The sequence below is a fragment of the Aptenodytes patagonicus genome, chromosome 10, assembly GCF_965638725.1.
Source record: "Aptenodytes patagonicus chromosome 10, bAptPat1.pri.cur, whole genome shotgun sequence".
NCBI classification, from domain to species: Eukaryota; Metazoa; Chordata; class Aves; order Sphenisciformes; family Spheniscidae; genus Aptenodytes; species Aptenodytes patagonicus.
The window spans coordinates 9,738,916-9,762,929 of NC_134958.1; the positions used below are offsets into that span (position 1 = coordinate 9,738,916).

General features: G+C 39.4%; 1 long non-coding RNA gene across 2 annotated transcripts; it reads right to left on the reverse strand.

Annotated features, from left to right (window-relative positions):
* Positions 1 to 10,335: 10,335 nt before the first annotated feature.
* LOC143164914 (uncharacterized) lies at positions 10,336 to 23,685 on the reverse strand. Of its 2 annotated transcripts, XR_012996163.1 has the most exons (4): positions 22,524 to 23,685; positions 21,732 to 21,807; positions 15,526 to 16,460; positions 10,336 to 10,903 (listed from the first exon to the last, which is right to left on the reverse strand). It is a non-coding gene; the product is annotated as an uncharacterized LOC143164914 (long non-coding RNA). The 2 variants fall into 2 exon arrangements; XR_012996162.1 differs by lacking the exon at positions 10,336 to 10,903 and having other exon boundaries at positions 13,667 to 16,460.
* Between the last annotated feature and the right edge of the window lie 329 nt (positions 23,686 to 24,014).

Consider the following 24,014-nt stretch of genomic DNA (forward strand, 5'->3'; position numbering starts at 1 on the left):
AACTTTACAGGATCCTTTTTACATGCAGCTCCATTTTACAGATGGGAAAACTAAGGTACAGCAAGCAAACAGGCTTTGCCCAGTGTCAAAGTAAGTCCTCTGGCAAAACTTGAGGCTGAGCTCTGGCTCTTCTGCTCCCCAGTGCTTTGAGAACTCAACCATACTCTCCTTAGCTATACAAATAAAGATCTCAAGCGATTAAATGTAAGTACTGAAGCGAAGCTCATAGCAAGCAAGAGTGAATCGGCATGAAATGCAAACGTAAGCATGAGAAAATAATCCCTGTGTTTTAACCATAAATGCCTGTTTTCTACAGGAAAAGCTATGTTCTCCTATAACATTTACAAGCCATCTTGTCCCCGGCAAGGATTAACATTTGGCATCGAAGTACTGATCTGGCAAAGAGCTGCCAGTAATGTAATCTTTTTTACAACCAACGACATGCTTAAAGTCTTGACAGACTTGACCTCTGCCCATTGCTAATCCCTAACTTTCTTGCCCATTCAGATGTACATCTTTAAAGAGATGGCACCAAATGTATAGCAAACAGCTAAACTTTAACTAAAGGTGAAACAAGAGCTGCCCAGAGAAAAGCATTGGGCGAAGGGAAATCTGAGTGTTCCTTACCCAGCTTCATGCTGGGATTTTGACCCCATCGTGGGGGAAGAGGTGTCTGCTCAGTTATACGCGTGCAGTGACTTTGTTTCTGCCCGGATGGGAGAACACACCTTTTGGCAAGAGAGGATGTAATGTATTTGCTTGGATTACAGGAGCACTGAAGAGCCCTAACTATAATCAGACTCTATGCTCAGACTGCCTGAACAGTCCTTGATCCCAAAAGATAAAGATAAACAAAGTTGATGAAGCTCACACACAGAAAAATGAGGTATAAAGAGACATTATATTTTACTGAATCAGTTTCTCCACTCCCAGTTCAGGCGTTCGGTTGAAAAACCAAAGTGATAGATTTACACTATGTTCAGAGAAAATAACAGTCAATCCAAAAAGATTCCAGCTGTCTTTTCTTTCATTTGTGTGACAACCAGTCCTGGGACACACGCCAGCTCCTCAGCTATTGCTGCTCCACAGTCTAGTTATTCTAACTTCTGGCAACTGGTTATTTGACCTCTTGGTGGCTTGTCATTTTAATATCACTTTCTCTATGTGGATAATCTAGCGGGAATCCCTCCTTTATAATGCAACAGTCTATACATGGTAATTAGCCAGAACACTGAAGTATTGTGCTGTTAAGTCCAGTCTTGAGCTACAGCTGAGGAGCACTTATTGTGGTTGGGAAGCACAAAAATATGGTTTAGTCTCTTGTTCATAAATTAGTGGTCCCCAGACACTGGGAGAAAAGTCTAATCTTTTCTATGCCATGTGTTATATACCAGTTTTGGATCACTCTCTAAAACCATGTGTTGGCAATCTCCCTCTCCCAGATGAGCACAGTCCTGGCTCCAAAGGACATACAAAGAGGAGATCAGCTGAGTGGCATCAGCCCTCATAGCTTTCGCTGGCTTGTGGGTGATGAGTTACACCACTTTTGTGTGAGAAACCAGCCAGGTGTAAAAACTTATCTGTATTCCTCTGTCCCATTACCAGTGATTACAAAGTGGCATTTTACAAGCCAGCAGAGTGCTCTGTATGCCATAGAGATCCTCCGGTGAGTGGCCAGCACTGTTGGATGAGGGTTGCTTTTCATTAGTTTCCAAAGCAGCCTGAAAGCATCTCAGAAGAGCCTGGTGTCTCTAGACAGTCTAATCTTCTGACGCTGTACTTGGTGAAAAAGCATGCAAGCAATCCAAACAAAAGCAGCCATATATCTTTAATTTAAGGCGATATTCCATTGTAAGCCCTTTGTCCACCTTGAGCACTCAGAGCACAGCCACAGATTTTTCCAGTAGTCTGGGAATGGGATCTCAGAAAATGGTGTACTCAGTCTGACATGGACTTAAATAGGTTTCAGAATAATCCATTATGCATCAAGTGTTTAATTGACATAATTAATATTTTTAAGGAGAGCCATTTACATTGTAAGTTCTATACACATTATTTACAATTTCAACAGTAACAGTTAATGCTCTGTGACAAACTATATTGTTTCCAGCTTGTTATCCATTCATAACAAGGTCAATCTATTACCATTATTTTTGTGAATGTAGCTGTTACCTCGAGGCAAAAAGTTAATTGTAAATTACAGAGAAGGGATTACTGATTTGTTTTTTTAACTGTATTCACTGTAATGTATGGTACTGGTGCTATTTTATGAAACATTTACATTTAAAAGCATTTTGTTATTCATATCAGACGTGCTGCACAAATTCACTTCCAAACTTTTCAAGAACTTACTAAATGGAAAGGGAAGAGCCATTTGAAAGGACCCAGCTGAACATTTCATAACCGTTGCAGTTAAACCAGACGCTGTCGCATGTATTTTTCCCCTTCGTCTGAGACCGGTCCTTCTGCCATTACTGTCCAACACAACTCTGAGAAGTGCTTAGTGCTCTGAGAAGCAGGAGTAGATTTGATTGTAATTTAGAGTAACACTTCAGCCTTAAATCACAAAAGTGATCTGTAAAAGATGTATCTTAAGACTTTTATTCAGCCCCTGATACACAGTAAGTACACAGTGCCAGTCTGATGTCTGAACTCTGCTACCTCCCTACTTTTGCACAATGTCTACAGCATTGGCTAATGCCCTGGCAAGCAAAGTTGAATTTTATTTTTATGCCCTGCCTTGTTTGCTCCCACCTGAGCAAAAGTCAAAGGGTATGTAGCACTGCTGCTTCCCAGATCACAGTAAAGGTTGACATTCATAGGCTACACAGAAAAGGATGCATTTTAATGATGCATTCAGGGCAAAACCCATGAGCTTTCCATTAGATCACGGACTTGTCCATCTTAATGGACAATGGAGAGTTGTCCATTTAACTTCAATCTAGACAATGCTTTTGCTATGCCCACAGACACAGCAGGTCTGCGTGCCACATAGATTTCCACCTTAGCTGTTTTCTATATTTGTACTTTAAATTAGGTGACTTATTTAACTGCATTTTATTCTGGCTTCAATTATAACACTGGCATTGAATTTTCACAATCACTTCCAGAATAACAGAAGACAAACTCATAAACACTGAATATTTTGAGCTGACTAAAGGAAGTAAGAAGGTGATCACTGATCAGATGCAGAAATGCATTTCTAGTAGCACAGGAATAAGAAAAGTACGTTAGAGTTTTATCTTCCTTTCTCTACTGCAGAATAAGCAGGTGAGAGCTGTTGGGGTATTTGCCTAACCATCCTATAAAAGATATGTTCTAACTTCTTGGTGATGAAGTTTGTGTAGTATGCTAGTGGTGTTTGGGTGAAAAGAAATTGATTTCCTCCGAAATTTTATAGAGAACAATTTAAATTTGTTAGAATCCATTGTCCCAACACCCAACAGCTCACTTGAAATATCTATTCCTTTTTTCTTCACATCCTAATGAAAAAGAAATTTGTCGGGCTTATGTCTTCTATTTGAGAGTCTTAATACGCAAAATCAGACCAGGTTTTCTTTTACTGCACGCTCTCGGAAACTTCAAGGTATCGTCAGGTATTAGCATATCTAGCTTGCGAAGGGTTAAGTAACATTATTTCTGTGGTCTCCATCGCTGGTAGTATATTCAAAGTGCACAAAGCTCAAGACATGTGCATTCTTCGTCCAATAACTTGTCCAGTAATTGGTATATTGATTGCTAATGTCATCATGTTTTAGTATATATAAACCCTCTCACTCTATCATACAGCCGCCAACAATCCAAGAAGTCATTGTTTATTCATTGTAACTCCCAAACTGGCTGTGTCAGATTCTGCTTGAGGCCTTGCTGATAAAAATCAGCAGATGATTGGGCACACACATTCTTGACATGGCTGACCCATGACATCTTAGGGCCAGCAGGGAGCCTGTCATTATGTGTACAATACTCTTCTTTCTTTCCCCTTATCTATTCCCAGATGACTTTGAGATTTTTATTAACTCATTAATGACTGAAGATGTCATTAAAGAAAGTGGGGAGGAGAGGGAAGAAGGACATTTTGTTTGTTTGTTTAAAAGTGGGGAGCAGCAAGCCATTGGCTCCACATAGAGAAAGGTGGAGAAAGCTTAAAGACAAAGCTGAAGTCTATCCAGAGGAAAAGATCATTAGTTCATTAGGATGACTAAATCTAAGCTTTGGAAGGAGAAAAAAATGTTTAGGCCATGTTTGAAACACAACTGAGGAAGGAGGGATGGATTTTGCCACAAAAAGAAACAGCAAAAAAAGACTAATCTGGTTTATGGTAGTACAACCAATAGACTTTACAAGCACAGAAGAATATCTGTCTGGCACTACCTAGGTATTCAAATACTTAAGTATTCACTCAGAATGAGTTTTGTGTTCAGGGTTAGCATTTTATCATGTCTTTAAAAATATGTTGTTTTATACAGGGAAATAGAATCTGCTTTTTTATTTTTTCTTGTAAATACATCAATTGAACAGATATTGAACAGCATTATATAGTAATCACACCTGCAGTTCTTTTCCAGGTTTTTTTGCATCTTAAGTTTGTGAATTCTATCGGTAAATGTAGCAAACTACTGAATATAACTTTGCATATTTTTACTATGTGCTCAGGATTTGATTGCATTAAAATGTACATTTGGAGCAGCAAATGTACAGCTGATCCTACAGCAGTCACTAAACTTCCCCTGAATTCAGGATAAACAACTAGTCCCACATTATAGGCTTCTCTTCCATTTTAAAATCTTGTCTATATTTCTTAATTTCTCTTTGAAACAATTTCACAGCTGATTTTTTTTAACGGAAGGTGGGTTCATGTCACAATGAAAGTCATCTTTTTTCCTCCTGAAATTTGGGTGTTTCCTATCATTAGAGGCCTGTTGGTTTAGAACCAAGGACCTAATATTTTAAGGATTGCAATTATTTTAATGATTGCCATTTGTGGATTGACTGAGGAATAGTGAGTGCTTTTCCGTCTTAGGCAGCTGCCCTCCATATGGTGGTTGATCGCAACCTAGAAATCTCTGACGTGATTGTAGTCATACTGGACGCTAAAGTGACATAGAGCTAGATGTCATCTGCATTGGCTGGCCTTTAATAATCTTTGTTTCAGCGTCTATCTTTTTGATGAGGTTAGTGGAAGAAAGATGAGCTTGTTTCCCTGAGGGACCTGCAAATATTGGTATAAAATAATAGAATAAGCTCCCTGCATGGGACCTGTGAATTACTAAAACCAACTCAAACAGGAATCCGAGTATTCCATCACATAAACTGCAGATAATGGCTCGTTAATCAGGCATATCAATCTGACCTTATAGACTGACTATAGTAAGTTTTAGAACTCCTAATAGGAGTTTAAAAAGAACAATTTAATTATGCCATATTGTTTCTGACAACTCTCCATTCTCTCCACTCAATAGATGATCCAGATCACCTGGGTCATAGGGCAAACATTTAGTCTTAGGAATAATGATAATATTTGCTGTGTCCTGAGTCTCTGCAATGGCAGTGGACACTTTCTGCAATATTAGCAGTCGTTTCTGGTTAGCTTCTTTAAGAGAGATTTCTTTTCCTCTTTTGTCTCCTGGTAATTAATAGAACATCATTTGTATTGCAGTGGGAGCTGGGGTTCTCCATCAAAGGTCACGGACTTGTGCAAGGTGCTGTCTAGGGCTTTAAAAAACATCTATATATTCCAAAAGAACACGGATGGGTTTGAAAAGGAAAAAGGAAAAAAATAAGTGGCAAGAACACATCAGCATGTGCTGGCCTAATCAGCTATGCCCAGCTTAATCAAGGTGTGCCATTTACCTAATGCACCTTTTTGAGAGCAAGCTTTCCTTTCTCCTCACTTTCTGACATCCAGACTCTCTTCCATCGTGTACCGAAGTGGGAACGTGTGATGAATCTTTGGATAATGGACTGTTGCTTTGACAAACTACTCCCCTAGTGAAACACGTGCCTGTCTTGGCGACAATAATAGCAAAGTGCGGATTTTGTGGAAGAAATAGAGGCTTTGAGGGCTACAGCACCAGACTCTGAGCCTATAAATTGCTGGATTGGGATGTTAGATGCCTTTTAATATTTTCAAACATCCAGTAGAGTAATGAAAGAACTGTAGGACTATCCTGATGTAAGACCTCGGGAGAGTTGTTTTTGGAGATCATGGGAGCTCACAACTTGTTTAAGAACATGAAGGCCTATCCAAGTAATAGCTGGAAATAAGTTGCTTGATTTTTCTATCCCTAAAGACAAATTCTTGTAATAGCAAAAGTGTAAAATCCAACAAAGAGAGGCTTGATACTTTCAGATACTCCAGCCACTTCATAGTGGAAAAAAGGCATACTGACAGTGAAACTATTTGGGGTAAATAATGAGGACAGACTTCTCAGAAATAAACTGGCATGCATTTGGCCATGAGATGTCAGATTCATAACTTGGGAAATGAAAGCCTCTATATACTAGAGCACAGGCCCTAGCCCAGCAATGGCAATTCAGCCTTCTGAGCCACAGGGATTTCTTTATAAGCAGTGGTATATTAAATGTGGAATGGGGTAGGCCAAAGGGACAGCAGTAAAACAGAGACAACGTGCAGTGACCAAAAATGAGCTAAAGCCAGACACTAATTACTTTGCAGTAATTTTGTTTTCCTTTAGAGTTGACTAATATCTCTTGCTCCTAGAAGGTAAATGCTTTTCCTATCACTTAGGTTTTACATCTAGTACTTTTTTTTTAGTTTAACTGAAGCTGGGGAGAAAGCAGGTTTTGTCTACTTATCCAGTTTAGTACCTTTATCAACATAAAGATGAAAGGTGGATTTTTATACTGTGCACATCGCTGGAGTGGTCTGAGGAAGAGCACTTTTAGACAGGCCTAGGTCAACAAAACAGATTCATCCATCACATCTGCCAGAATGGAAAGATATTTGTCTCGATGCTCGGTCAATCTGAGACATTTCTGCTGAGTCAACTGACAAGATTGCAGATATTTGTGACAATGAGGACACTTATCCACTGGTAAGTGGACTGAAGACCACCAACACATCTGGCGGTGGGTCTTCAGCTTAGGAAGCTCTAAGCTTTTGAACACCAGCATATTGTTATTTGCAGTCCTCTTCCTCTTATCAGTTGAGAATTGTTACCAAAAACTAAGCTAGAATAAGATAAAATAACAAAAGGAAGGGATTCTGAGGTGATAATGGTGGAAGGTGCGAGAGTCAGTAGAAAGTACAGTAAAGAAACCCATGACAAGTCATGATAAATGGGTCGTTATAAAATTCATGTTTAGGCTGCACCAGTCTGGGGATAATGCCATTCGTCATGGCAACACTGGGGCACTAATGAGCCCTCATTGCATATTCATGGCTTTGGCGCCTCTCTTCTCTCTCTGCCTCCCTCCCACCCCGAACCAATGCCTGGTAAATATCTCCACCTCAAGCTGAAACTCGACTTAGGCTGCTTTTTTTTTATTTGTTATGTTGCAGCAATTACACTGTAAAAGTGCTGCACAAGATTGATTGCTCTGATCTGTAGTTCAATTGTAAATTAGAATACACATCCCCCTGGGGACACACGGCCCCTATTTGTGATTAAGAAAAAAGCCCCATAATAGACTAATAGCTAAAGTTCTCTCTCTTTTACTTTCAGGCAATTAGCTTGATGAAATGGCCTCTTTTTGTGTACCCTGGAAGTGTAAACCGATATCATAATGAAGTATATGATGTTTATTCTATTATTTTCACCTTGCCATGTATGCAGGAATGCATAAATAATGGCTGCTTTGTCTAGTACATTTACTGATTCAGAAGTAAACTATGTCTTAAAGATGCAGTGTGTGATCCTGAAGCCTTATGTTAAAGCGGGGCACTGTGACTAGTCCCTATAAAAACTAATGTTCTGCCTAAAGAAGTTGGAGACCATTTTTAGTCAGGTGATTAAATACTGTTTGCAAGACACTTTCATTTATAAAGAGCCTTAATTGGAAAATCCTCCTAATAACCTTGTGAGAAAAATAAGGTATCTCCATTTTACAGAAAGGAAAACTGATGGGGAGATGCTGAACATGTTACACAAGCCCACACAGGACCTCGGTAAGTGCTTAAGAAATCCTAGCTCCTTGAACTTTTTTTTCAGGCAATCAGAAGCTCCCTTTGCTCTCTCTTGTAAAGTGTTATTAATGCTGTCCTGGATGGTTCATGGAGTGGCTCTGACCTTAGCTTGCCTCAAAGACGTAAAACTCCGTGGTGTCACGGATGCCTTCATTCCCATGTGACATACATGGCTAAAGCTCTTTCACCTGAATCCAAAGTGGATATGGTCATGCCCGTACTCAATATCATGTGTTGGATGTTGGCTTTCCCAAGGCTCAATTTGAGCTGTCAGTCTGAGCAAATGAGTCATGTTGTGCAATAGAGTTATAACACTGATGGTGTTCGTGCGGCTGAGCTCAAGATAAATATCTGGGAAGAAAGCTGCCATATGATGATAGCTCTGGGCATACCTGCTTTGTGACAAAAGGTGCTTCTTCATTAGTATTTCACTTTGGCCCAGGAGTGCACTTTTGAAGTGAATCCTCCAAATGACCCTGCTTACCCTGCCCCACAATGCGAGGCAGTCTTGGAGCACGCAAACTGAATTCTTTTGCGTGAAATTAAACCAGATGACATGGTCTGGGAGCTCCAGTAGCTAATGGGAACTCAGTCCACAGGAGCATGCTAGAGCTAGTCGGAGTAAACCTCTGACATGTAGTGACCTGGGGCCAGTCCTTGCTCTTCAGTGCATAGTGTAGACATATCTTTATTTGCCTATCTGTTAAGTGAAGCGGGGTTCCTATCCAAGAAGCTATGAGAAGCTCAGGTAGTATGGCAGGGGGGATATGTGAAATAGCCTGAAAAACCTGTGTGAGAAAATGCGCTGGTTTATGTATAACCCCATCAGTTTATCTGCAATAGAACTATTTCCATTTAGTTTAAATTCTGTGTGAGTGAGGTTCTGTAGGGGAATATAACAGAGTTCGGAAACATTTTGCTAAGAAGCACTACCAGTGCAAACCTCTAAAGGGTAACACTCTGTACATGGCTACAATACCATATTCTGTTTAAACTTGTTCATCATTGTCTTCTTGCATGACAGCCTTGGCATTTAAAATATGTTAGGGGTGACACAATACTTTCGCCTGGTGCAGACATATATCACTGGAAGGATGTTCTCATAAACAAAGTGCTGCAGGCTATGATCTTATCATTCTCCTCTTCCTTCTTCTCAGTTCAGTTCAATGACAAACACGTATTTCTCTTCTTTGCTCCAGTTTCTGGTCTAGAGAAGCCTGGTGTTGGAGCAACAGGTGATGTTGCAAATCAGGAATGACAAGCATTGGTGGTGGCAAGCAACGGAGGGGGCAGCAAGCATGCAACATATTTTATAATGCTTTGGCTCGTGCACGAATTCTACACAGAGCTGCAATGTTATAGCATGAGCAAAAGTTTACTCACATGCATGCCTGCACACGCACCTTTTTTTTGAGAAAGACATAAAGCAAATTAGAGTGTTCACATGTAATTAGCTGACTATTAGTGTGGTTCAGCCAAGGCGATAGACAGACAGTAAACTTTGAGATAGCTCACAGATAAAAGGACCGAGGGTGTTCTGGAGAAAGCTGGAGTTCAGAAGAGAAATTCCTGACAAATTGAGCAGGCATCTAAGGATGTTCTTGCCCTACACCATTAGCACAGCACAGTGTAGCTACACAGGCTTCCCTCTCCCCCCTACAAGGCTTAACCTTTCCTCGCATCCAGGGCTCTTTCTCCTTGGATAGCCCACTTTTAAAGTATTTAGGAATTAATCTTAATTTTCTGTTTGAACACGTTTGTCTGAACTAAAACTGTGTGAAATTCCCTGCTCATGCTTCCTGCCCTCCTTCTTGTAGCAGCTTATGAAACAGGGACTATAACCCCTGTGGAGGCTGGAACACCTCCAGTTATTTATCTGAGTGTACGTGACCAGGTCTAGTAAAAACGTTATCAGTTACCATATGTAAGCATCACACTTGGAAAGAAACCCAAAGTGCGTCCAAGTTCAAGCCTCTGCAACTTCTATGAAAATGTGGGTATTTTACTAAATCTTTGTGCTAAATGAAAATGTCATTATATATTTTTCTCATTTTATAGCTGTCAGGGAAGTGCTTTTTTCTGTTCTTCGGGAGTTTTCAAGATTTCACATTTTTTCAACTAATTCTCTGGCCAACCAATAAGCTGCTGAAAAAAATAAAAAATCAGACTGAGTCATTTGCTTCAGTAATTTCAAACTATTTCATTTTTTGTTTTCACTAATAAATTAAAAATTAAAACCAAAACATTTCAAAGCAAATAAATGTTCATTTAGAAAAATATCTATTGGGACACTTGCAATGCTTTTGAAACGTCTTTAACATCTTTTTTTCAGTTGAGAAGCCTCATGAAAACAACGTTGTTCCCTTTTTGCCTGTTTGGCATTTTCCAATACAAAGTTTTCATGGAAAAAGCTAAACATAATCCACTTTCATCATCAATTCAGTATCTCGGGGTGTCCTCTTTGGGATGGCTTCTGAGGAGGAATAATTGAGAACTTCATGGTCTGAGCTGATCCAGCACTGAAAATTTCAAATACTCCTGAAATTATCCATACTTCTGAGTATCCGTTCATGTAAAAGCTTACATTTCTCAAGGCCTGTACACCTATGGCCTCTTGTCCCTTCCATTACTCTCAAATAGGACTCATCTAAAGTGTTTCTGTTGAAGTAAAAATTTGTCATAGGTTTTGCACAACTTGTACACTATTTCTTTGCCAGTGTGTAAACTCCGTAGCAAGTCCGTTAGGACTCCATCCTGCAAAGAAAATGCATACCTGATATATCAGAGGAAATTTTCTTTTCTGTCATACCAGACACAGAATTCACCAAACAGGCAGAAGAACTAGCACTGTTGGAGTGGGTAAAGACATATTCACTAAAGAACATGCTGTTTTTTGCAGACAAGGAATCAATTCTCAGCATACAATTAGCAACATTCAGTAAATTGTAATTCTTTAACCCCCAAAGAAAATTACCACTTCTAGTTTTAACGCTCATTTGTTCAAGGCTTATGTAAGCATTTGTCATGAACAAAAGTTGGAGTAAATTCTCTACAGAAGAAATATTGAATCAAGAGTGCAAGACTCTGTTGATGTTTCGGTTCATCTTGAAGGAGGGAACCTTCTGCTGTAGCTCTCAAGTGATGCTCAGGGGGAAGAACAGCACGTACGAGGAGGAGAGCCAGCATGCCGGTGGCCAAGAGCCTACCACTAGAGATAAAGTCTGGGGATCACGTCAAGGTAAGGGCCCTCACAAGCCACTCAGCAAATGCTTTCTTTGCAACTCTTGCTGCCTTTCTTCCCAAGGCCCATTCTGTTTGTTTTCCTCATCCCACTCTGCAGAATGACGAGAAAACCTGAGGTTTTTCACAGGTTTCTGGAGAGAGGAGCGAGCTTTCAAACAACAATTTGTCTTGCCTAGAAGTAGCTGTGCTGGGTTAGACCAAAGGTCCAGCTAACCCCTAGCAGTTACACAGACAAATGTCAGAAGTCAAACACAAAGTAATTCTGCTCCCGATGTGTTTTCCTTGTTCCTATCACTCGGTGCATTTCAGAGCCTGACAGTAGAAGTTGCATAAAACAAGAATGTTTAATGTTATCAAAGGAACTATCTTACATGAATTTCTAGTCCTTTTTTGATCTGGTTATATTTTTGGTATTCTGTGGCAGAAAGTCCCGCAATTTAATTGTGCTGCATAACAAATAGAAAATTTTGTTCACTTTAAACCTCTTTTGCTCCATGTACTAACATAGTGAATAAGTATTCCCCTCTTCAGAAGATTCTTCGTAACTTTTGTCATTGTATAAACCTCAGCCACCTTTTATCAGAGTTCTAAATTTATCTAGTTTTTCCTCACATGGAAACAGATACATACAATTACCCACAAGACAACCACTATCAAACCCAACTGTTGTTTCTGAGACTGAAACTCTTCCAAAAAATTAATTTATTTAAAATAATCCTAACGGTGCAAATATCCGAAGATCAGGCAGACCTATAAAACCTGCCCGCAGCAAAATCATGCAATTAGAATCATGCTCATAAGTGTTGGAGTCTTAAAACATTAATAGATCATTTTAATGGAAGGAGTTATTAAAATTGTATTTGATTTGCATTATTACAACACTGAATGCATTATGGAAAACTGAGTTCATGAAAGAAGTACAGCACAAAACAGATTCTTATTATCTAAGTTGGAACTTTAAAATAGACCATGCTTTACAGTTCTGCCTGAATTTTCTTTAGTTTTATTTCTCTTCTAAATTGATAAGAACTCCTGTTTTTATATTAGAAATAAAAAATGAGGAGGAGGATAAGAAAATATCTGGAGATTGAAATAAAGCCTCAGAAAAGTAATTTGAGGAGCAAAAAATCCTTCCCAACTTTAAGTAATTTTTATCATATATGAGATGTGTTGTTCTGATCATAACCACTATCAAAAGTCCCATGAATTGCAGGGTTTCTGTAGATGATTTAGGAAGAAGTTGCCCCAAATGTGGAAGCAATTGTAAAGAAATTCATGACTCATTAGTAAGCATTCTTTGTTTTATTTCTGTTACAAGTAGACTGTAATTTCTGGATCTCTATCTGACATCTCTTCTATTGGGCACTTACCCTCCCTGATGTGTTTATAAAATTCCCCATTTCATTAGTGGGACATCACCAGCAAATCTGATGTACAAACGTCTTAATCCAGTAGAAAGCAGAGTTTGTTGGAGTTAATGGAATCATTTCCATCATCTCTAACAGACTTAGGAATAAACCTGCAAGGGTTAAAAAATATATATATAACCATAATCACAAAGTGGAGGAAGGAATACAGTGAATTTGCTCTGCAACTGAGATATTTTTAGTTTTGTATTCTTTAGAATCCCTGTAAAGGTACGTCCCTCATGCACAGTTGTCAAAAATAGTGTTTAGACGTTTAGACTTGAGTTGATTTAAGCCAGTACAGAAGTGTGCTCTAAATTTTTCAGGGCAGTGCAAATGTGCAAAAACGGTATCTTCATGCTCAAAAGCTCCCTATCGTTTAGAAGAACTGTCCCAATAAATTAAACAAAGGAGGTTATTTCTATTAAAAATAGAAAGTGTCCTGCAGAAAAAATATTCTCTATCTTTTGAACTTAAAATATGGTTTAAAATTCAATGATCAGACCCTTAGCAGGTGTAAATCATCACAGAAATGATGCTGTAACACTTTACATGATATTACCAAATTGTCTTGCTGGTAATTAAAAATATCCTCGATGGAATAAGGACCAATGACAAGAGAAAGTATAAGTTGATATTGTCTCAGCACACAAAAGTGGTAGACAGAAATATTCATGTGCATAATCTTACACCTTGCCTACAAGATACCCAGTGGGCTAAAGTAATAGCATACAGAATTATCTTGGAAAAGGCAATTCTCAACAGAAACTAAAAATCTTATGAGTTGTCTGTAAGTTTCTCATAATTATGCATGGCAAAAATTAGAAAAAAACTAACAGGCATGCACTTAGAAAATGTTTCTTTAAACTTTCTTTAAAAATCCAGAGCATATTATACTCAAATATTTTTTAAGCCAAATTTTTCTGTCTTTCATCCCAAGAAAATCAGTATCTCTTATTTTTCCCCATCTCTTTTCATGGGTTTATTATGTCTATATTCTACAGCCCAGGGAAACATATGTAATTTCTATAACTTGGGAAGGTAATGAAGTCAGTCTGATGAAACATGACCAACTTTTGCTCTGAATTTCTGGTGTAAGTTTCAGAGGAAAAGGACACTTCTTAATTCAATAGCCGCTTCCATGAAGAGCCATACAAGCCACACTGTCTGCTACAGCGCGGTTTCTTTAACTTACCAACATAATGAGTCTTTTCCAGAATCAAACCTTTCTTTGAAAAGCAAGTGCTTCCCTTTCTCAGTATGAAAAGCGCATCTCTTCCGATCCTTGTGAAAATTATTTAACAGCTTTCTTCAGGAGATGTCTGTTTTGAGCAGCATAGTCTCAGGGTTGGGATCTCAGATGTTCATGAAACCTACTCTGACCTATGTGTTCTGCACGTGGCTTTCCCCAGTATGCCACGGGTTTTTGAAATCATTTGGTTTTAATTCAAATTAAGTCACTGTGGGGATGGTAGGTCTAAATTCCATTTAATGAAACATACAGCTGATGACCAATTCCCTGTTTTCTCATTTTGGATATTAAGATCAATTTTGGTTCCACTATCCCAAAAAAACTTTAGAAATATTAAACTGAGGGTGCATAGTGGTGAATGATGCTTGGAGGCATGTGTTTAAAATGTCCTATAAGTCCAGAATAACCAGAATCATGATGCCATAACCAGATGACATTAAAAGGCCAAGTATTTACCATACATGAAGACAAAAAAATAGTCTGTATAGATTAGTCGTGGGAATATTTATTGCAGATAGTGAAGGATATTTTAGATTAGCAGAAATCAAGAAAGAATTAGGCATATATATATGATTAGTCTTTGATCACATGTAAAATGTAGAAGGCAGAAAATACTGTGTGTTAGATGTCACTGAGCAAGAACCATTATCTAGGCATCAAGTGGAAACACATAACAATCGGAAGACTTCTTCTGAGGTATGAAAAAAATCCACTAACAGCAGGATGTAGAAATACTTGGATGCTTCTCTTGAAGCCCTCAAAACCAAATCTGGATGCCTCTGTGTACAGCAGGCTCCAGGAGCATCGTCCCTCCAGGAGCTCTGATCTGCTCCTGATCTCAATATCTGCACAGTCCAAGCAGGGAGACACTGAATATTAGCATCTTTCTGAAGCTGCTTAACGTATTAGGCTCTTTTTTCACCTGTTGGTATCCTGACTTCTCCTGTATCATGTAACGTGGAGGGGTGTAGTCTTTTTCCTTATTAATATAGAACATATGAGTATCCATATATGAAGACTAGCAAAATGCTGCCTGTTGTAAAACACCAAAGATTTTGTATAGAGACAAAATTCTGTGACCTGTCTACTAAATGAGAAGCACAAACATGTACGGACCCCAGTGAACTTGTCCCATTTTGTGCATATTGGAGCTTTGCAAACCTCCAGTTTTGTGTTTAGCAAAGCAGATGTGCAAATGTAGATCCTGGTGACCTCACCTCTGAGAATCAGGCCTTTGACATACATTACTCTCCTGCTGACAGCAAGAGAAGTGTGGATCAGTTGGCATTTCACACCTGCAACTAATGTAGAAATTGTAACGGTATAAGTGAGCATTAGGAATAGAAATGATGCTTTGGATATGAATCAGCTATATTTAACGGGAAAGGTGCAAATCCACATTATGACTTAGGATATGTATTAGCTGCAGCCCTTCTTTAACCTGGAAAGAAAGAATTATATCCAAGTGAACTTACCTCAAAGAGTTTCTCTTTCCTCCGGCAGAAGTGATGATTAGGCTAAAATTGGACACTGGTTTTATCTCTGGTGGAGGAATATTTGATTTAGTTCATCCAGCTTCAGCTTGGTAGGCCAGTCCCAGTGCAAGATCCTGATCTACTGTGAATACCTCTTCACAATCAATAGAGGAATGAACTTACAGTAGAGCTGAGGACCTTGCCCCACTCCTTTGGCCTGGACTGAGCTGACCTGGTAAATCTGCGGGAGGATGAGATCTTGCTGAAAATACTGAGTTCTCCAGCTCCTCTCTACCTTGGGAAGTCTGTGCCTCCAGACAGGATCCTGGGGCCAGGAATTACAACAGCTTTTCACCCACTATTTTCTTGTTGGTAACAGATGCTCTGCACTGCTCCTTGGGCCATTTGGACTTCTACTAATGCTGCAGTATGTATTATCCTATAATACTCATCACTGATCAGGGCTCTCTTCACTAAAGCAGATCTACCAACTGCAGAGCATATGGGGTTGGATATGTTTGCTGCCTCATCTAGGAGTAACAAATCTTGTTGGGTGGGTTGAAAGGCACCACCACCCTTTATATCAGTTTGCTTTAGCCCCGGGAATTCATCTCCACTTGATGGTTTTTGGAAGTTTCTTTGTCAGTGTCTAACAGGTGGCTGCTCTGATGCCTCCCAGCCTACAGTCTGATGCCTCGTGCCTTTCTTCCTGGCTGAGAAATGTCACAGATGGAAGTGAGCAGTTTTGTCTCCACCTGCCAAGCGTACAGGGTGGGAACGGGTCACACCGGCACATCTCTCCTTGAAAAGTCAGGAGACGCTACTGCCACCAAAACAGGCCCCTGGGCAGTTATGTGACATTCAGCTTGAGAAAGGAAACCGGTTTGTCACCTCATTGCTTAACGGTGTGATCTCAAGCCAGAGCTGCAGTGTACCTATGGGCGTAAGAGATAAGATTACATTATTAACACTATACTCATCATGTTCTGAAGATATTCTAGTTTCCAACCTCAGAATGTGACACAACATTAAAAATGTGGTGGGATTCTTGGTTACAAGAATACTAATTTATAGGTTCTCCTACCAAAGAAAACAAAGCATGTCTCCCTACACATCCTCCTGATTTCTGTTAGAAGCCACAACAGCTCCAAAGTAGGTGAGAGCTGTCATAATCCACAAGCCCTTGACCTGAAAATTGTATATAAATGTAGGAAACACATTCTTACCTAGAATAGTGTAAGCTATACATGAAGTATGTGTGAATATTTTTTGTGTAACATGATTGTATGTTTATACTCTGCAAAATGTATTTTGGATGTAGTTGAGAATAGTAGTGTATGTGAGTCAAAGTAGTTGGGTACATTAGAACATGTAGGAAGGGCACAGAAAAGGCAAGGGGAGGTATAGATAGAGGCAGGAAAAAAGGAAAGAGAACAGATGTGGAGACGGCTAAAAGGATGATAGGTGTGACAGGCAGGATCAGGTAGGACAAATCCAAATAGTTTATAAGAAGATGGAAAAATGCCTCTCCGGCACTGTACCTTTAGTGTTTCTCCACAATGATGTTATAGTGCTTTTTCTACTCTTGATGCAAGTGAAGCACTGAAGTTCTGATTTCCTCCCCCCCTTGTTTAAGGCGTCCTTTATGCTGTGATGAGATCACTGGTGTATTAGTTCATTTTAATTTTTTCAGAAAGGATCCAGGAACTGCGGTGAGGTCATGACTGCAGTAATGTCTAAAAGAATGGCTTTATGGAGAAAATGAGAAATTTTTCCTCTCATTCAGCAAAACTGTAACAGAATTTGTGGCTCTCAAGTGTGTTGGACAAGTTAAGGTTTGTTTATTTTTCTGTTGCATGTTTTTGCAAAAGGCAGCCTGCTTCATATTCTTTTTTTCCTAAGTATTGCATAAATCCAACAAAGCTTGCAGACAAAGCACCCTGCTAGAGCAGTGCTCCATTTGAACAATCATCTAGAAGCGTCTTTACCCATGGTATCTCCCCAGTCATACAGACAAGAGGGAGGTAAAAAAAAAAATCAGACTCCTGCGATGACCTGAATGTCCCCACGTTAGGCCTTCTGCATCACTCGGGGCGGATGCCTCACTGAGAACATCCTAGCTCCCATTTCTTTCAAGGAGAAAAATCCTTGGGGCATCCCCCAGGGCCACGGTATCACTGTTTAATATGATGTATTTGTGCCTCACTGATCAATGGAGTAATGCCAGGTGTGAATTTGGACTGTGACATTTCAGGCAATGACAGTGACTCAGAAGTGCCGAACTTTCACTGTTATTCTGATTTTACCTCCAGTCTTTTCCACTCTCTGTTTGCTAAGTGAAGTGGCAAGACTTAATGATACAATTCTGAAAGGTCTCCGGATGGGTTTAGTACTGGAAAGAAATATGTAGACAGATGGAATCATATGCCTCGCTTTACCATGGCCAATGTATTGTATTTTAATGTGTTCTAATGAACTTATAAATGACTCCCCGGTGTGCTTGCTGCCTGGGTCAAAGGGGTTATTTTGAGTTTGCCGTCTTCCTGGATTCTTGAGATAATTCCCTCCGGATTTCTTGGGTCAACAACAAAGTGGTGATAACAAATACACTGTTGCTTTAATCCAGTGCTATACTTTCTCCCTCTTTGCAATGTGGATTTGTTCATACTAACAGTTACACTGCTCCTAGTTTAACAATTTCGGGGTATTAGTGACGTGCAGCATAAAACCAGTTCCCCTTTCATACCTAGAGACCAAACGTCCTGGATGATCTCTGTGACGCAGAGGATGTCACAGGTTTAGTTTTGCCCAAAAGAGTTTAAGAGCTTTAGTTACCCAGAGAGGAGTGGGAGATTAATGGTATTAATTGATAGTGATAGGGAATTGTGGGCTGTAAATCCCATTGCAAGCAAAGAGCTCACCTCTACATACTACTAATATACATAACTATAGAAAGCCTTTCTATTTAAAAAGACTAATTAATAATGCTTAGTGGTCTGGATTTCTAAGTATGAATTGTCAGGGATTTCAGCAGGCTTAGAGAGGTGGGGAACTGGGTTAATATTATATTGTTTAAAATTACAGGGGTTTAAATTGTTTAAAACGATAAGCAGTTACGGTTTCCATGCCAGATTTGAGACATTTGTTCTCTTTTATTCGTACTAAAATTTTGGCTTGAGCTCACGTTGTCATTCTACCCAGACTGCTTCCCCGATGAGCTAATTTGTCTACCTGTGTTCCATTTTAGGCCTTGGTTTTAATTTGAGGATGATTCCTGCTAATACCAAAGGCTGGATAGGACATCCATTAAAAGTCTACACAGCAATTGAAATGGAAAATTCCAAAAGAAACCCTATTAGAGTTTTTCTCCATCAAATCAACATTACAGACTTCTTATGCATTTCTTAATTAGACATTGATATTAACTGGACTGTTGCATGATTTAAATCTAGCTCTTAATCTCAGCTATTCTATGCTGCTGTAGTTTTTATGACATCCAACTAGCGACTGCTTTATGCATTAATCTATCTGGAAAACCACCTTCACATTTTTTTGTCTTTTTTTAGAAGAATAAAGGCCCCAAGAAGGAAATGAAAGCTTTTGGGTTCAGCCATTAGTAATTTTCTGCTTAGTATTTGAAAAATTGCTTATTTTAATTGCTTCATAGAAGAAAAAGATATCAAAGCTAACGTTCTTTCTCTCCAAACTTTGTAATTATTTCTCTCAGACTCTTATTTGAAATGCCTTGAAAGGATTTTCATTGAAATGTAGATTTCTTCTCTTTCAAAAGTACTTTTATTCCCCCATGCTTCTTTCCCTTTTTTCCAGTGACTTCATCTCTAGATTTAGAGCAAAATACATAGACTCCAATCTCTGGACACTGTAGCATGTGTCACACAGATGTCCCTTAAGTGCCATCTTCTTTAAAACTAACCTTCCCATGGCCTAGAGACTGTGCTGACAATCAGCCATAGGTCTTAGACAGCCTGGTATCCTTGGGCTTCCTCCACGGACGGTGAAGAAGAGTCATGGGTGTTATAGGAGTTTGCTATATCAGAGTCCTACTCATTCTGAAAATTGCTGTGTGATTTGCTTATTAAGATCACTACCAAAATCAGGGAAGCCTAATGGAAAAGCTTCATAAATGTTAGTGAGCGTGTCAGTGAACAGAAGTTTGGGGCTTGTGATAAAGTCTAGGTAAGTTTTGTATAGTTTCAGGTTCTGTTTCCAGCAGTATAAATCCTGAATATCCTAATCCAGGAAGGAGTTTGCTCACCAAACCCTGTAGTTAGTTCTACATTGTATTTAAACATCAGTAGCACAAAGCTTCAGGATCACGTTGGCCTCATCAGTCATCCTTGATACCAATATAGCAATAGTAGCAAGAAGTTCCTTACTTCACCTATACATTTTCAGGGAACATTATTTACTAATAGATTATGATCTGGTCAAAATGATCTATACATTCATTACATATAGAGTGAGCTTTCATAACTCTCAGTATCTAAGAATGAGGCAAAACTCGCATTTGTTTATAGTGCAGCAATTCTGCTCAGCAAAAAAAGGTGCAGAGGAAATATTGTCCTAAGCACCTTGTGATCTGCTCTGAGTCCCAGGTGATTTCTCATGCAAGCTCAAAAGCATCTTCAAGAGCCTCAGAAGAGTGGGGAGCTGGCTACCTCAGAGACTCCTCAAAATATAGCTGTTCTCTCTGCAAATAAGTGGCCCTGCAAGTCTAGTGCGGTCATGGCTAAGGTTATCTCATAGGGGGAATCTTCGCAGTGGAACAAAACCTTTTGAGAAGAGAAGATTGAAATGAAGCTAAAGCATTCTCAATATCAGATTTTACAGGCATTTTTTGCAATAACACGAAAGAAAGAAAGAGAACAAGAAAATGAGTTAGAGGAAGATGGAGAGAGAGTTGGGTCTATTAAGCAAAGCTACTTTTTTACTCTCTGAATTTACAGTCCTGATAGACATCTTTATTCAAAATTACTAATTTTTTATATTCAGATCCTACAGTTTTCAATACTAGTTCCTAGATTTGTCTGGACAGATTACCCTCTTATTCCCACAATGAAACTTAATTATCCTTTTTATACCATCAGATACTTTCAGTCATTTCCTGAACTGTTTCTGGGGACAGAAAGCAGCTGATGGGTCAGTCAGTAAAGCAAGTATTGTGCATCCCTGTTGGCCACACATTTTTGAAGGCAGAAGTCCTTTGGCCCTAGGTGTCCTTAGAAAGATTTTGAGCAATCGTACAAGCATTTTGCTCCTATCTACTTTTGCTGAGCTTTTTTTTGACTAGGCAGAGACGTGTCATTTTCTCAGCACCTTTCTGTGTATTACTTGGAAGCATCTAAACGTGAGTAACTCACCTGGAATCTGTAGAAGGATATTTGAATGATTCATCTCTGAGACAAGAATAAACCCTGTTGAAATCCAGGATGGAAATGACTGCATGGTTTAAAACACACCTTCCTGTATCACTGCTGTTGCAGCAGGAAGGAATGCGTCTGAGTAGTTAAAGTCCAAATGACTAAATAAATTGTTTCAAAGCAGTAGTAGTAGCAGCACAGAGGGTCATATAAGTTGCTGGTATTGAGTAGTTACTAGACTTCAGGACACTTCATTGATTTCATCTGTAAAGCAAACCTATAACACGCATTATCTGTTATCACTACCTTCTGTGTCTGAGCAAAGCTACCAAAGTGCTTTACAAAGAGTAAAGCACTAGTCAAAGTAGAAAAGTTGCATAAGATAACCCAAGACTTGCAAGTACTAAAGAAAAAATTATAATGAGTATCCGTTCGGTCTTTGAGAGCTATTTTTTAGCTCTTCTTATTTTTTTAAACATTATTTTCTTGGTCTCAATTATTCAAATGAGAAAGTAGAGAAATATTACAATAAATTAAAATATAAATAGCCTTCAGAAAATCACCCAATTCATCAGAAAGTAGAGAGACAGCACAACTGATGTGTGTTATAGAATCCTTTATGAATGAAATGCTAAATCCCAAAGGGCTGACCTGGTAAAATAATTTAAATATATAAATAGAGCAAGTGTTGCTATGGTACACAGGTATGCTTTATTGGATTAAACAAGTAGTGGTCAAACAGTTTCACAACTAGGCTGGGATTAACAAACTTTGTACAGACTTTATGCATTGTATAAAACCCATATTGAACAAAAATCCACTTACCCTGGAATAGTATTCATATTCCAGTCACATATCTGCATGAAAGTTGCTTCTTCCAAATCCAGCTTGTGACCCCAGCCTGAAAGCAGAGAACAGGATGGTGCAGTATCACTGAGACCACATAGTCTGTCATACCACAACCAGAGATTAAGACGGCATTGCGGAATAAAACACAAGTTTCTCCGTCACACCCAACCTACATTTTTTCCTGATGCGTTTATCACTCTTAATAATCTACACTAGCCTGAGAGAACAGATAATCTGTTTTCTATAAATATGATAAATAGTGCCTCAAAGGACATGGCATTTATTCCATTCATCATTTCAGTGATTCAAAAGAAACGTAAAAATAAAAGTTGTCTAAAGCAACGAGCAGCAGGATCCCAGGATAGAGAGTCTCAGGCTGAGTCCCCATTTTTGCTGCTGATGGATTCTGCCATCTTAGACCAGTCACTTCAACCTTCAACCTGGGTGCATTTATCTGCCTCCATAAAGCAGATAGTTAGCACCTTTTATAGGGATTTTACAGTAGAGTGTACTGTGCAATCTGTACAGTGCATGGCAATAACCTAGGTCCTGATCTCATCTGTGCCCTCACTCCGTGTGACTGAAAAATGAGTGATAAAAAATAATAATAAGCTCTGAATAATTATGTATTGTCTTTATAGTGAAGCAGGCCTTGAGCATTGTGAGCTCTCCACTGGGAGAAGTCCCATTTAAAAAAATCTCCCTGGCATAAAAATGAATCAGATCCTGTCACATGAATGGCCTGCATTTACTATTCTTTCCACTTACCTTCTAGTCGTTCATTTTCTCAGTTGACTTGTGCCTGTTCCCTGGTTTTCAGCAGGAACCGGGTAACAAGAACTTACTGGAGATGGAGTATTAAATAAATAAACAAACAAACACAGAAAGAACTGCCGACTCGGCAGATGCACTATTACAACCATGATGTAAAACTATCAAACAACAAATGCAACTTCTGAACATCTCATGATTCACATCACAAACAGCAAGGGAGAAAAGTGAAAGAGGATTTTGACCAGTGCTAACGAATTTGGAACAACGCTGGATTTTGAGGTCATAAGAAATTCAGGATGGGTCCAGGTTGAATTCTTGGTCTGTCTGAGCAGCAGATGTCCTCCTTCCTGTAACTGCTGCAGCATTAAGCACTGCATCATCCACCATCTGTAAAAAGGCAACACTTGGACTACCCTGATAGTAAGGACCACTCCACTATAACCAAGAAAAATCAATCAGCATCTTGGCTCTAGGACATTGGAAATGTTTGGGAAGTTCAGGAGAACACTTCTCTCCTCCCGAGCTCCCGACAGCTTTAAGTGTGATACCAGGGCTGCTTGTTTCATCTGGGAGACAGCGAAGGCGCATGCTGCCTAGACTTTGAAGCTCTTAGGAAAGGTAACAGTTCATACCTGCTGCATTGGGTTTGCCCCAGGTATGGGGCATCTCCCCAGGGGAGATGGAGCAAAACAGAATAGGGCAGAGGCAGAAACACCATGAGTAACCTAATGGATGTTTTGGTGGGAAGAAGGGGAGATTAATTATGGGAAAAATCTGCTGGCCATTAAGCGTCCTGGAGCAACTATTGCAACACTGAAGCAGTGAGTTTCCATGTGGCTTTAAGACATCTGCCCTAAGGAAGCATTTGCAATTGAAACTGCATCTTCTTTTTCTTAACATTCTGGTTCCCATGGGCAAGCAGTTGCCTTGCTAAATGAAATGCTTCTTTAGGGAGACTGGCTGGCCCCAGGGATTGGTAATGCAATATAGTGCCTTTCATCTCTCAACCATGAACCCAAGTCAAACAGAGTTTGGTAAATGGCCAATAACCCTTACCATCCCAGGGGCTGTTTGGTGACCTGTGTGAAATGAGGAGGGTCATCTCTGTGTATGTTTACTAGAAGGCAAATGTGAACTTCACCATAAAAAGGAACACAGTTACTACTCATTATCGCCCAATTTAACGTTCTTAAGCCAAGAGAATGAGCCTGGAAAACTCAACCATCTCCTTATCCAACAACAGTTGTCCCAGTACATCAGGGCTTGAAGAACATTAATGAGGACAGTTGCATTGTAGCAAACCAGGCTGTGCCTCTCCTGCGGACAAGAAATCCAAGTCTGAACTACTCACAGTGGCATGTGATTGTAGTTCTCTCCAGATCTACGTGGAAATCCCCAGGAAGAATGGTTCAGTTTTTAGGTGCTGCAGGCACTGAAGCATGGCCATGAAGTTACAGAAAGCTGCAGACTTCTGCAAATCTGCAT